The sequence below is a fragment of the Ranitomeya imitator genome, chromosome 2 (genome assembly GCF_032444005.1).
Source record: "Ranitomeya imitator isolate aRanImi1 chromosome 2, aRanImi1.pri, whole genome shotgun sequence".
NCBI lineage: Eukaryota > Metazoa > Chordata > Amphibia > Anura > Dendrobatidae > Ranitomeya > Ranitomeya imitator.
In genome coordinates, this window is record NC_091283.1 from 561,153,082 (window position 1) to 561,167,469 (window position 14,388).

The window sequence follows — 14,388 nt, forward strand, 5'->3', positions numbered from 1 at the left end:
TGTTAAATTTTCAATACAAATGTAACAGTGTGTTTTGTTTTGTTTTTTTACATTTTCTGATGTTTAGGAACATAGTAATTGAGTCTGATGTAATAATGATTGTCCAAACCAAAAAAATTTGGCTTTGTAATATAATTTTTACTTATAGCAAAACCATTTATTTTTGACAAAAAAACGTATTTATTTGTTTCATATGTCTTTTTTGGCCAATGAAACTTGGCATAATTTTTTTTTAAATAACTATTAACCAAACATGTGCAAACATAGCACAAGAACAAGATTTTTGTTAAAACCATGCAAATTTTGTAAAAACAAACAAACCATTACGGATTTCTATAAGTTGGTGGAGGTGAAGGCGGCAGCTGGGTGTCTTGGTCAGGTGGCCTTTGTTGGGCCAATTGTCCTTCGCCCTGTGTGGCTGATGTGTGGGGCTGCTCAAAATAGTGGCCTTGCTCGGACTGGCCATATGGGTATTGAGTATGTGCCTCATGATGCTGAAAATAGGGCTGTGTCTCATCCCCTCCCCCAATATGGCCAGGTCATTCAAACCTAGGTTGGGACCAGCCTCCAGCACTGGGTCTGGACAAGTGGCCATATTGGGAAGGTTGGTGGTAGGAAGGCATATGGTACGGTGCTGGCCTTGGTGGGTTTTTGGTGGGAAGGGGTTGAGGTGTAGGCACACGTGGAGGAGGTGCTTCAAATCCTGGTTGACCATGTACCTGTTGAGTTCGTGGAAGGCGCATGAGGTTATGTGGTGACAGCTGCCTTGTCTCAATAAATTCAAACACCTCATAGGAGTCATTTGGGAAGGTGCATAAATCAATCAGGATTTGAATACACCCTCTCACACGTAGCCTCACCTCACGGGGAAGGGGACGGAGGTACCGGGCCAGGCTGCGAGCAAAGGCCTCCTCACCATCATCCTGGGCTGCCCTGGCCAAATAATTAAGGACCCCAGTGTCCACATTCCTCTTACTCTCTTGCAGCTCTCTCCTGCGGCTTCTGCGTGATGCCCCAGCAGGCTGTGAGGAGGACACCAGTGAGACCGTAGGGCTGCTGCTGTGTCCATGATCTTCCTGGCTTACAGGATCTGGTGCTGCTGTGGGTGGTGGTGCTGCATCTTGGCCAGTTGTTGCTGGATCTTGGGATGCTGAAGGATATGGTCCAGGAAGGATGGACCTAGAAGAGGCCAAAGATAGGCCTGCCACCTCTTCTTCTACACCAACCGGATCAATGACAACCTCAGAGTCTGACCCGGTCTCCCTCTCAGTGAGGTTGGACTGTGTTCTATTATATAATTCTGAAAATGAATACCCATAATTAAGAGTTTAGACAATTGCTATCATATGTGTATTGTGTTGTGAGGTTTTTACTTACGGTCTTAGATCCATACTGGGATCCAAAAAGGAGAGACGATCATAGTATATGTATTTTCTTTTTTTGCTTGGAGCTGCTGACCCACTGCTGCCTTTCTCTTCGATCCTGGTCCCTGATGCTGCGCCATCGTCTCATAACATCTTCCACTGCAATGACATAGAATCAAATATTCTATAAGGTCACTGTGCACATTGCTTACAAAAGTTGTCATTGATTGATCATATTTTAACGTGGATAATAAAATGGCTTTTTAAATGAAGTTAGTAAATCTAAAATGGATTAAAAAAAAAAAAAAAGGATACACAATAAAATGTAACCCCACGAGGACAGGGTCCACTCCCCTCTGTACCAGTCTGGCGTTACAAAAAATATTACCGTAAGCAACATCTCTATCTCTGTACGTAACCCCTTTCTCATGTTCACCATCATGTTTTTTTTCATAAAATGCAAAACCAAAAAATACCAGACTAACCCAAAAAATAATCTTCATGAAATCATGTAGGTAAAGGATTTTTCTATGTTAATTAATGTCTAAACATGAGTGTACTTACAAAGTTGTGTCTGCACCGCACGTGTTCGTTGTTCAAAATCTGGGAATAGGATCCCAAAGATGGCCCTCCAAGCTGCCTCTTTCCTAGCCCTGTCTGACTAGTTAGGATCCTGCTGGTCCCATATTTCAGGCCTTTCTTGGACCAGGATGAGGAGCATATCCACATTAATAATGGATGCCATGCGGCTTGGGACTCTGTGGAGGCGTGCGGCAGACTTCCAGGATCTCTGTCTGGCTTTTTCAGCTAATTAGCATGTCTGAGCTTCCTAATTGAGGGCTTGGCACATTTCCTGTCACCTGCCGTATTTTGCGCAAGTCACACTGCTGTTCCGTGTGCAAGTCGTTATTTTCACGCATCCATAGACTTTCATTGGTGATCTTTTTTTGCGCAATACGCTGACAAACGCAGCATGCTGCGATTTTCTACGGCCGTACAAGACAGTAAAATATGGATGCGTAAAATACGCCAGATAGGAGCTGGGCCATAGAGAATCATTGTACCGTATGCAATCCGTATTTTCTGCACCTCTCATACGTCCGTAAAACACGCTAGTGTGACCCCGGCCTAAATCTTCTCTAGTTCTCTATGTTTAACTATGCAAAATCTGGCATTGTTATTTTCTTTCTATCCTGCATGTTTTTAGACTGCCACAAGTTTTGTTTTTCACAAAGTTTGCTGCTTCAGTTTTAATAGTGGCAGTTTGCATAAACTCCAGATTGTTTTAAAGATGAACTGCAAACAATTGCAAAGTCATCCCTTGGCATGAAAATTAATTTAACCCCTTAATGACCGCTGATACGCCTTTTAACGGCGGCAGTTACGGGTACTTATTCCTCAGCGTCGCTTTTTAACGGTGCGGAGAAATAAGGGTATAGCACCCCGCAGTGTCGCAAAATCTCCGGGTTCTCAGCTACTGGGGTAACTGAGACCCCGGAGAACATGATTCGGGTTGGTTTTTACTGTCCCCAGTGTTGCAAGCGCCGTTATTCACGGCATAACGGTGACCGCAAAAAAAAGTCTGATTTCCCATTTATTTCTCTCTCCTCTGACATGATGTAACACATCAGAGGAGACAGAAATTGGGTCCCCCCAGCCCCCGGTTACTTCCACTATCTGCCGGTCCTGTTCCCCAGCCCTCGCCATCTTCTTCCAGAAAGATAATGGTGAGTGCATGCGCAGTGCGCCCGCCGAGATCTGCTGTCCGGCACCCGGCAACAATAGGAGATTATTCTTATTCATTTTGATCACTGTGATAGACGCTATCACCGTGATGAAAATAAAAAAAAATAGTAAATCAAGCCCCCCTTAGGTAAAAATAATAAAATATTTTTTTTATTTATTTCCATTTTTCCATCAGGGTTAGTATTGGAGGTAAGAGCTAAGGTTATGGTTGGGGCTAGGGTTAGGGTGGGAGTTATAGCTAGAGTTAGGGTTGGGATATGGTTAGATTGGGGCTATGGTTACGGTTGGGGCTGGGGTTAGAGTTAGGGTTAGAGATAGGGTTAGGGTTGGGCTAGTGTTAGGGTTGGGGCTAGTGTTAGAGCTAGGGTTGGGGTTGGGGCTAGGGTTAGAGTTGTGGTTAGAGCTAGGGTTAGGGTTGGGGCTAGTGTTAGAGCTAGGGTTGGGGTTGGGGCTAGGGTTAGAGTTGTGGTTAGAGCTAGAGTTAGGGCTAGTGTTAGAGCTAGGGTTGGGGTGGGGGCTAGGGTTAGAGTTGTGGTTAGAGCTAGGGTTAGGGTTGGGGCTAGTGTTAGAGCTAGGCTTAGGGTTGGGCTAGGGTTAGGTTTAGGGCTAGGGTTAGTAACATAGTAACATAGTAACATAGTAACATAGTAACATAGTTAGTAAGGCCGAAAAAAGACATTTGTCCACCCAGTTCAGCCTATATTCCATCATAATAAATCCCCAGATCTACGTCCTTCTACAGAACCTAATAATTGTATGATACAATATTGTTCTGCTCCAGGAAGACATCCAGGCCTCTCTTGAACCCCTCGACTGAGTTCGCCATCACCACCTCCTCAGGCAAGCAATTCCAGATTCTCACTGCCCTAACAGTAAAGAATCCTCTTCTATGTTGGTGGAAAAACCTTCTCTCCTCCAGACGCAAAGAATGCCCCCTTGTGCCCGTCACCTTCCTTGGTATAAACAGATCCTCAGCGAGATATTTGTATTGTCCCCTTATATACTTATACATGGTTATTAGATTGCCCCTCAGTCGTCTTTTTTCTAGACTAAATAATCCTAATTTCGCTAATCTATCTGGGTATTGTAGTTCTCCCATCCCCTTTATTAATTTTGTTGCCCTCCTTTGTACTCTCTCTAGTTCCATTATATCCTTCCTGAGCACCGGTGCCCAAAACTGGACACAGTACTCCATGTGCGGTCTAACTAGGGATTTGTACAGAGGCAGTATAATGCTCTCATCATGTGTATCCAGACCTCTTTTAATGCACCCCATGATCCTGTTTGCCTTGGCAGCTGCTGCCTGGCACTGGCTGCTCCAGGTAAGTTTATCATTAACTAGGATCCCCAAGTCCTTCTCCCTGTCAGATTTACCCAGTGGTTTCCCATTCAGTGTGTAATGGTGATATTGATTCCTTCTTCCCATGTGTATAACCTTACATTTATCATTGTTAAACCTCATCTGCCACCTTTCAGCCCAAGTTTCCAACTTATCCAGATCCATCTGTAGCAGAATACTATCTTCTCTTGTATTAACTGCTTTACATAGTTTTGTATCATCTGCAAATATCGATATTTTACTGTGTAAACCTTCTACCAGATCATTAATGAATATGTTGAAGAGAACAGGTCCCAATACTGACCCCTGCGGTACCCCACTGGTCACAGCGACCCAGTTAGAGACTATACCATTTATAACCACCCTCTGCTTTCTATCACTAAGCCAGTTACTAACCCATTTACACACATTTTCCCCCAGACCAAGCATTCTCATTTTGTGTACCAACCTCTTGTGCGGCACGGTATCAAACGCTTTGGAAAAATCGAGATATACCACGTCCAATGACTCACCGTGGTCCAGCCTATAGCTTACCTCTTCATAAAAACTGATTAGATTTGTTTGACAGGAGCGATTTCTCATAAACCCATGCTGATATGGAGTTAAACAGTTATTCTCATTGAGATAATCCAGAATAACATCCCTCAGAAACCCTTCCAATATTTTACCAACAATAGAGGTTAGACTTACTGGCCTATAATTTCCAGGTTCACTTTTAGAGCCCTTTTTGAATATTGGCACCACATTTGCTATGCGCCAATCCTGCGGAACAGACCCTGTCGCTATAGAGTCCCTAAAAATAAGAAATAATGGTTTATCTATTACATTACTTAGTTCTCTTAGTACTCGTGGGTGTATGCCATCCGGACCCGGAGATTTATCTATTTTGATCTTATTTAGCCGGTTTCGCACCTCTTCTTGGGTTAGATTGGTGACCCTTAATATAGGGTTTTCATTGTTTCTTGGGATTTCATCTAGCATTTCATTTTCCACCGTGAATACCGTGGAGAAGAAGGTGTTTAATATGTTAGCTTTTTCCTCGTCATCTACAACCATTCTTTCCTCACTATTTTTTAAGGGGCCTACATTTTCAGTTTTTATTCTTTTACTATTGATATAGTTGAAGAACAGTTTGGGATTAGTTTTACTCTCCTTAGCAATGTGCTTCTCTGTTTCCTTTTTGGCAGCTTTAATTAGTTTTTTAGATAAAGTATTTTTCTCCCTATAGTTTTTTAGAGCTTCAATGGTGCCATCCTGCTTTAGTAGTGCAAATGCTTTCTTTTTACTGTTAATTGCCTGTCTTACTTCTTTGTTTAGCCACATTGGGTTTTTCCTATTTCTAGTCCTTTTATTCCCACAAGGTATAAACCGCTTACAGTGCCTATTTAGGATGTTCTTAAACATTTCCCATTTATTATCTGTATTCTTATTTCTGAGGATATTGTCCCAGTCTACCAGATTAAGGGCATCTCTAAGCTGGTCAAACTTTGCCTTCCTAAAGTTCAGTGTTTTTGTGACTCCCTGACAAGTCCCCCTAGTGAAAGACAGGTGAAACTGTACAATATTGTGGTCGCTATTTCCTAGATGCCCGACCACCTGCAGATTTGTTATTCTGTCAGGTCTATTAGATAGTATTAGGTCTAAAAGTGCTGCTCCTCTGGTTGGATTCTGCACCAATTGTGAAAGATAATTTTTCTTGGTTATTAGCAGAAACCTGTTGCCTTTATGGGTTTCACAGGTTTCTGTTTCCCAGTTAATATCCGGGTAGTTAAAGTCCCCCATAACCAGGACCTCATTATGGGTTGCAGCTTCATCTATCTGCTTTAGAAATAGACTTTCCATGGTTTCTGTTATATTCGGGGGTTTGTAACAGACCCCAATGAGAATTTTGTTACCATTTTTCCCTCCATGAATTTCGACCCATATGGACTCAACATCCTCATTCCCTTCGCTAATATCCTCCCTTAAAGTGGACTTTAGACAAGACTTTACATAGAGACAAACCCCTCCTCCTCTCCGATTTTTACGATCCTTTCTAAACAGACTGTAACCCTGTAAGTTAACTGCCCAGTCATAGCTTTCATCTAACCATGTCTCAGTTATTCCCACTATGTCAAAGTTACCTGTAGATATTTCTGCTTCTAGTTCTTCCATCTTGTTTGTCAGGCTTCTGGCGTTTGCGAGCATGCAGTTTAGAGGATTTTGTTTTGTTCCAATCTCCTGAGTATGTTTTCCTGGATCTTCTTTGTTCAAGTCTAATGTTTTTCTTCCCGTCCCCTCTTCTTCTAGTTTAACGCCCTCCTGATGAGTGTAGCGAGTCTTCTGGCGAATGTGTGTTTCCCAGGTTTGTTGAGGTGTAGTCCGTCTCTGGCGAGGAGTCCATCGTACAAGTAATTCACACCGTGGTCCAGGAATCCGAATCCTTGTTGTCTGCACCATCGTCTTAGCCAGTTGTTTGCATCAAGGATCCTGTTCCATCTCCTGGTGCCATGCCCGTCTACTGGAAGGATAGAAGAAAAAACTACCTGTGCATCCAGTTCCTTTACTTTCTTCCCCAACTCTTCAAAGTCCTTGCAGATTGTCGGTAGGTCCTTCCTTGCCGTGTCATTGGTGCCAACATGAATCAGAAGAAATGGGTGGACGTCCTTGGAGCTGAAGAGCTTTGGTATCCTATCGGTCACATCCTTGATCATCGCACCTGGAAGGCAGCATACTTCTCTTGCAGTTACAGTGGGGCAAAAAAGTATTTAGTCAGTCAGCAATAGTGCAAGTTCCACCACTTAAAAAGATGAGAGGCGTCTGTAATTTACATCATAGGTAGACCTCAACTATGGGAGACAAACTGAGAAAAAAAAATCCAGAAAATCACATTGTCTGTTTTTTTAACATTTTATTTGCATATTATGGTGGAAAATAAGTATTTGGTCAGAAACAAACAATCAAGATTTCTGGCTCTCACAGACCTGTAACTTCTTCTTTAAGAGTCTCCTCTTTCCTCCACTCATTACCTGTAGTAATGGCACCTGTTTAAACTTGTTATCAGTATAAAAAGACACCTGTGCACACCCTCAAACAGTCTGACTCCAAACTCCACTATGGTGAAGACCAAAGAGCTGTCAAAGGACACCAGAAACAAAATTGTAGCCCTGCACCAGGCTGGGAAGACTGAATCTGCAATAGCCAACCAGCTTGGAGTGAAGAAATCAACAGTGGGAGCAATAATTAGAAAATGGAAGACATACAAGACCACTGATAATCTCCCTCGATCTGGGGCTCCACGCAAAATCCCACCCCGTGGGGTCAGAATGATCACAAGAACGGTGAGCAAAAATCCCAGAACCACGCGGGGGGACCTAGTGAATGAACTGCAGAGAGCTGGGACCAATGTAACAAGGCCTACCATAAGTAACACACTACGCCACCATGGACTCAGATCCTGCAGTGCCAGACGTGTCCCACTGCTTAAGCCAGTACATGTCCGGGCCCGTCTGAAGTTTGCTAGAGAGCATTTGGATGATCCAAAGGAGTTTTGGGAGAATGTCCTATGGTCTGATGAAACCAAACTGGAACTGTTTGGTAGAAACACAACTTGTCGTGTTTGGAGGAAAAAGAATACTGAGTTGCATCCATCAAACACCATACCTACTGTAAAGCATGGTGGTGGAAACATCATGCTTTGGGGCTGTTTCTCTGCAAAGGGGCCAAGACGACTGATCCGGGTACATGAAAGAATGAATGGGGCCATGTATCGTGAGATTTTGAGTGCAAACCTCCTTCCATCAGCAAGGGCATTGAAGATGAAACGTGGCTGGGTCTTTCAACATGACAAGGATCCAAAGCACACCGCCAGGGCAACGAAGGAGTGGCTTCATAAGAAGCATTTCAAGGTCCTGGAGTGGCCTAGCCAGTCTCCAGATCTCAACCCTATAGAAAACCTTTGGAGGGAGTTGAAAGTCCGTGTTGCCAAGCAAAAACCCAAAAACATCACTGCTCTAGAGGAGATCTGCATGGAGGAATGGGCCAACATACCAACAACCTTGTGAAGACTTACAGAAAACGTTTGACCTCTGTCATTGCCAACAAAGGATATATTACAAAGTATTGAGATTAAATTTTGTTTCTGACCAAATACTTATTTTCCACCATAATATGCAAATAAAATGTTAAAAAAAACAGACAATGTGATTTTCTGGATTTTTTTTTCTCAGTTTGTCTCCCATAGTTGAGGTCTACCTATGATGTAAATTACAGACGCCTCTCATCTTTTTAAGTGGTGGAACTTGCACTATTGCTGACTGACTAAATACTTTTTTGCCCCACTGTATGTCCGGTCTGCAGATGGCTGCTTCTGTGCCTCTCAGTAGTGAGTCTCCCACCACCACCACCACTCTTCGTTGCTTCTTGGCTGTACTTTTTGCTGTCACTTGTTGCTGTGTGCCCGTTTCTTTTTTGCTTGCTGGTATTGCTTCATCCTTAGGTGTGCCATCTTCATCCTCTACAAAGATTTGATATCGGTTCTTCAGTTGTGTGGTTGGTGATTTCTCCATGGTCTTCTTGCTTCTTTTGGTCACATGCTTCCACTCATTTGCTTTTGGAGGTTCTCTGACACTTTTTTCACCTTCTGTGACCAGTAGAGATGCTTCTGTTCTGTCTAGAAAGTCTTCATTCTCTGATGAGTTTCAAAGTTGCTATTCTTTCTTCCAGACCCCGCACCTTTTCTTCTAAAAGGGCCACTAGTCTAGACTTCTGACAGGTGAAATTTGATTCTTCTTCTGGTCGATCTGTGAACATGTAGCACATGCTGCAGCTCACCATGTAGGTTGTCACATCTGCCATGTTGCTCCTAGATCCTGCTGACTTGCTGTGTGTTTTCCTTCTTGTGTAATCTACTCAGCCAAGCTCTCTTGCAATAATGTCCTACAGGCAAAAATTCGTTTGGTGATGCTTTCCACGCAGCTGGTCCCGGCTGTACCCAACGATCTTCTAGCTTAGGGAGACTCTTCGCTTTTCCCAGAAGGCACCTGGAATATGCAAATTAGCCTCCACAAGCTTGAATCCCTGGTTTGGTGATGCTTTCCAAGCAGCTGGTCCCGGCTGTACCCAACGATCTTCTAGCTTAGTGAGACTCTTCGCTTTTCCCAGAAGGCACCTGGAATATGCAAATTAGCCTCCACAAGCTTGAATCCCTGGTTTGGTGATGCTTTCCAAGCAGCTGGTCCCGGCTGTACCCAACGATCTTCTAGCTTAGGGAGACTCTTCGCTTTTCCCAGAAGGCACCTGGAATATGCAAATTAGCCTCCACAAGCTTGAATCCCTGGTTTGGTGATGCTTTCCAAGCAGCTGGTCCCGGCTGTACCCAACGATCTTCTAGCTTAGGGAGACTCTTCGCTTTTCCCAGAAGGCACCTGGAATATGCAAATTAGCCTCCACAAGCTTGAATCCCTGGTTTGGTGATGCTTTCCAAGCAGCTGGTCCCGGCTGTACCCAACGATCTTCTAGCTTAGTGAGACTCTTCGCTTTTCCCAGAAGGCACCTGGAATATGCAAATGAGCCTCCACAAGCTTGAATCCCTGGTTTGGTGATGCTTTCCAAGCAGCTGGTCCCGGCTGTACCCAACGATCTTCTAGCTTAGGGAGACGCTTCGCTTTTCCCAGAAGGCACCTGGAATATGCAAATGAGCCTCCACGAGCTTGAATCCCTGGTTTGGTGATGCTTTCCAAGCAGCTGGTCCCGGCTGTACCCAACGATCTTCTAGCTTAGGGAGACTCTTCGCTTTTCCCAGAAGGCAACTGGAATATGCAAATGAGCCTCCACAAGCTTGAATCCCTGGTTTGGTGATGCTTTCCAAGCAGCTGGTCCCGGCTGTACCCAACGATCTTCTAGCTTAGGGAGACTCTTCGCTTTTCCCAGAAGGCACCTGGAATATGCAAATGAGCCTCCACAAGCTTGAATCCCTGGTTTGGTGATGCTTTCCAAGCAGCTGGTCCCGGCTGTACCCAACGATCTTCTAGCTTAGGGAGACTCTTCGCTTTTCCCAGAAGGCACCTGGAATATGCAAATGAGCCTCCACAAGCTTGAATCCCTGGTTTGGTGATGCTTTCCAAGCAGCTGGTCCCGGCTGTACCCAACGATCTTCTAGCTTAGGGAGACTCTTCGCTTTTCCCAGAAGGCACCTGGAATATGCAAATTAGCCTCCACAAGCTTGAATCCCTGGTTTGGTGATGCTTTCCAAGCAGCTGGTCCCGGCTGTACCCAACGATCTTCTAGCTTAGGGAGACGCTTCGCTTTTCCCAGAAGGCACCTGGAATATGCAAATTAGCCTCCACAAGCTTGAATCCCTGGTTTGGTGATGCTTTCCAAGCAGCTGGTCCCGGCTGTACCCAACGATCTTCTAGCTTAGGGAGACTTCGCTTTTCCCAGAAGGCACCTGGAATATGCAAATTAGCCTCCACAAGCTTGAATCCCTGGTTTGGTGATGCTTTCCAAGCAGCTGGTCCCGGCTGTACCCAACGATCTTCTAGCTTAGGGAGACTCTTCGCTTTTCCCAGAAGGCACCTGGAATATGCAAATTAGCCTCCACAAGCTTGAATCCCTGGTTTGGTGATGCTTTCCAAGCAGCTGGTCCCGGCTGTACCCAACGATCTTCTAGCTTAGGGAGACGCTTCGCTTTTCCCAGAAGGCACCTGGAATATGCAAATTAGCCTCCTCAAGCTTGAATCCCTGGTTTGGTGATGCTTTCCAAGCAGCTGGTCCCGGCTGTACCCAACGATCTTCTAGCTTAGGGAGACTCTTCGCTTTTCCCAGAAGGCACCTGGAATATGCAAATTAGCCTCCTCAAGCTTGAATCCCTGGTTTAGGGTTTTAGCTAGGGTTGGGGTTAGGGTTGCATTGGGATTAGGGTTGTGTTGGGGTTAGGCTTGTGGTGTTGAGGTTAGGGTGGTGTTGTGGTTAGGGTTGTGGCTAGGGTTGGGATTAGGGCAGTGTTAGGGTTGGAGTTAGAATTGTTTTTTTTTCACTGTTTAGGTACATCAGGGGGTTTCCAAACGTGACATGGCGCTCGCCATTGATTCCAGCCAATTTTGCTTTCAAAAAGTCAAACGTGCTCCCTCACTTCTGAGCCCTGTCATGAGCCCAAACAGTGGCTTTCCCCCACATACGGGGTATCGGCATACTCAGGAAAAATTGCACAACAAATTTTGTGGTCCATTTTCTCCTGATACACTTGTGAAAATAGAAAAGTTCGCTTCCAAATTAAATTTTTGGTGATAAAAGTAAAATGTTCATTTTTTCCTTCCACATTGCTTTAGTTCTCGTGAAGCACATGAAGGGTTAATAAACTTCTTGAATGTGGTTTTGAGCACCTTAATGGGTGCAGTTTTTAGAATGGTGTCACTTTTGGGTATTTTCTGTTATATTGACCCCCCAAACTCACTTCAAATGTGAGGTGGTCCCTAAAAAAATTATTTAGTAAATTTTGTTTGAAAAATGAGAAACCACCGGTCAACTTTAAACCTTTATAACGTCCAAACAAAAAGAAATTATATTTCCAAAATTATGCTGATGTAAAGTAGACATGTGAGAAATGTTACTTATTAACTATTTTGTGCGATATGACTCTCTGATTTAAGGACACAAACATTAAAAGTTTGAAAATTGCAAAATTTTCAAACTTTTTGCCAAATTTCCATTTTTTTAATAAATAAATGCAAGTTCTATTGAAGAAATGTTACCACTAACAGGAAGTACAATATGTCATGACAAAATATTCTCAGAATAAATGGGATCCCTTGAAGCATGGCAGAGCTACAACCTCATAAAGTAATAGTGGTCAGAATTGTAAAAATTGGCTTCGTCATTAAGTACAAAATTGGCTCTGCCACTAAGGGGTTAATCACAAAAAAAATTCCACTTGATTTCAGCCCTGACACAAATGATCTGCTTCAATCACTCCACTGATCTTCTCAGTAAAGGTACCTTCACACATAACGATATCGTTAACGATATCGTTGCTTTTTGTGACGTAGCAACGATATCGTTAAGGAAATCGTTATGTGTGACAGCGACCAACGATCAGGCCCCTGCTGGGAGATCGTTGGTCGCTGAGGAAAGTCCAGAACTTTATTTCGTCGCTGGACTCCCTGCAGACATCGCTGGATCGGCGTGTGTGACACTGATCCAGCGATGTCTTCACTGGTAACCAGGGTAAACATCGGGTTACTAAGCGCAGGGCTGTGCTTAGTAACCCGATGTTTACCCTGGTTACCAGCGTAAAAGTTAAAAAAACAAACACTACATACTTACCTACCGCTGTCTGTCCCCGGCGCTGTGCTTCTCTGCACTCCTGCACTGGCTGTGAGCGTCGGTCAGCTGGAAAGCAGAGCGGTGATGTCACCGCTCTGCTTTCCGGCCGCTGTGCTCACAGTCAGTGCTGCAGGAGGAGTGCAGAGAAGCACAGCGCCGGGGACAGACAGCGGTAGGTAAGTATGTAGTGTTTGTTTTTTTTACTTTTACGCTGGTAACCAGGGTAAACATCGGGTTACTAAGCGCAGCCCTGCGCTTAGTAACCCGATGTTTACCCTGGTTACCCGGGGACTTCGGGATCGTTGGTCGCTGGAGAGCTGTCTGTGTGACAGCTCTCCAGCGACCAAACAGCGACGTTGCAGCGATCGACATCGTTGTCGGTATCGCTGCAATGTCGCTGAGTGTGAAGATACCTTAATTCAAGAGAAAGTGTTAATGAGGACAAGGCAGCAGATGTCATGTTGTCATGCTGATTGGATTATAAGAGTAGACTAATTCATTTAAAAGTGAGCTGGTGCTTGAAATCTTTGTCTTCTGTTTACCATGGTTACTCAGGGCTGGACTGGGACTAAAATTCAGCCCTGGCATTTGAAGTTACACAGGCCCACTTGTCACATGGTGACTGTATAATATATTTGTACACTTGTAGGCAGGGCCGGTTTTAGGCAAAGTGGGGCCCTAGGCAAAGTTTAAAATGGGGCACCAAATGCTAACATATTGCACATCACACAAAAGCATTTCGGTAGTATTTACAAGCGCTGAGTTCAGGCCGCTAAATGAGTTTGATCGACAATACTGAAGTTGTTCAACGCTTGTTTCCCGGCCTCTTTCCACTGTCTGAGAAAGAATGATGGGACAGAACAGAGGCGTAGCTAGAGCTTTTGCCGCCCGGGGCTGTTCCCGAGTTTGGCGCCCCCCCCCCCCCCCCCCAGCTCAATACACACAAAGGTTACCAAAAATGGTTTTCCTGTTTTGCAGAACTTAAACTGGGCCTAATGGTGTCACCCCCACATGCCACACCTGTGACTTAATACCACCACACCATGACCAGGCCACATAGTGACCGAATAATACTACATACAAGGGACAAATACCACCGCACCATTTCCAGACCACATATTACCACCACATAGTGACTGAATACTACAATACTGATCAGTAATAAAAAAAAAAACCACAATACTATCACCATAAGTGCCAGTATTCACAGGAGATCTGTACTTAGTATGCAGTGTCTGTGTAGAGGTAATACAGAGATCACTGGTGACATTGTACACAGGACCTCTATATAGTATACAGTGTATAGTGTCAGTGTATAGGTAACACTGACTCACCAGTGACGTCTCTAGGTGAAGTCCTTCATCTTTCAGCCAGCACAGACCGCCATCATTTCTCCCAGCCAGGACTCGTTTCTGCAGGAAATAACACAGTTATCTCGAGCTCCGCTTGCAGAACACATTACTTAATTTTTCACAACTTCTACATTACATCACATGAAGAAAAAAAGGTGATATAGTGTCACTCTGCACAGTAACAGGATCGCCCCCTCATTTAAAACAGTATACTCAAAAAATAAAATAAATACATCACTGCAGTAATAATATCCCTTAATTAGCCCCTATGGTAATAATATTCCCC

The 14,388-nt window shown here is 44.2% G+C and overlaps 1 long non-coding RNA gene across 1 annotated transcript in view; it reads right to left on the reverse strand.

The window, feature by feature from the left end:
- Window positions 1–349: 349 nt before the first annotated feature.
- Window positions 350–14,388, reverse strand: part of LOC138667591 (uncharacterized) — a 63,098-nt gene continuing 49,059 nt past the window's right edge. The window contains exons 2-3 of the long non-coding RNA XR_011318841.1: window positions 1,378–1,523; window positions 350–1,300 (exon numbers count right to left, since the gene is read on the reverse strand). This is a non-coding gene — a long non-coding RNA (uncharacterized lncRNA). The remainder of the gene's footprint in view (window positions 1,301–1,377; window positions 1,524–14,388) is intronic.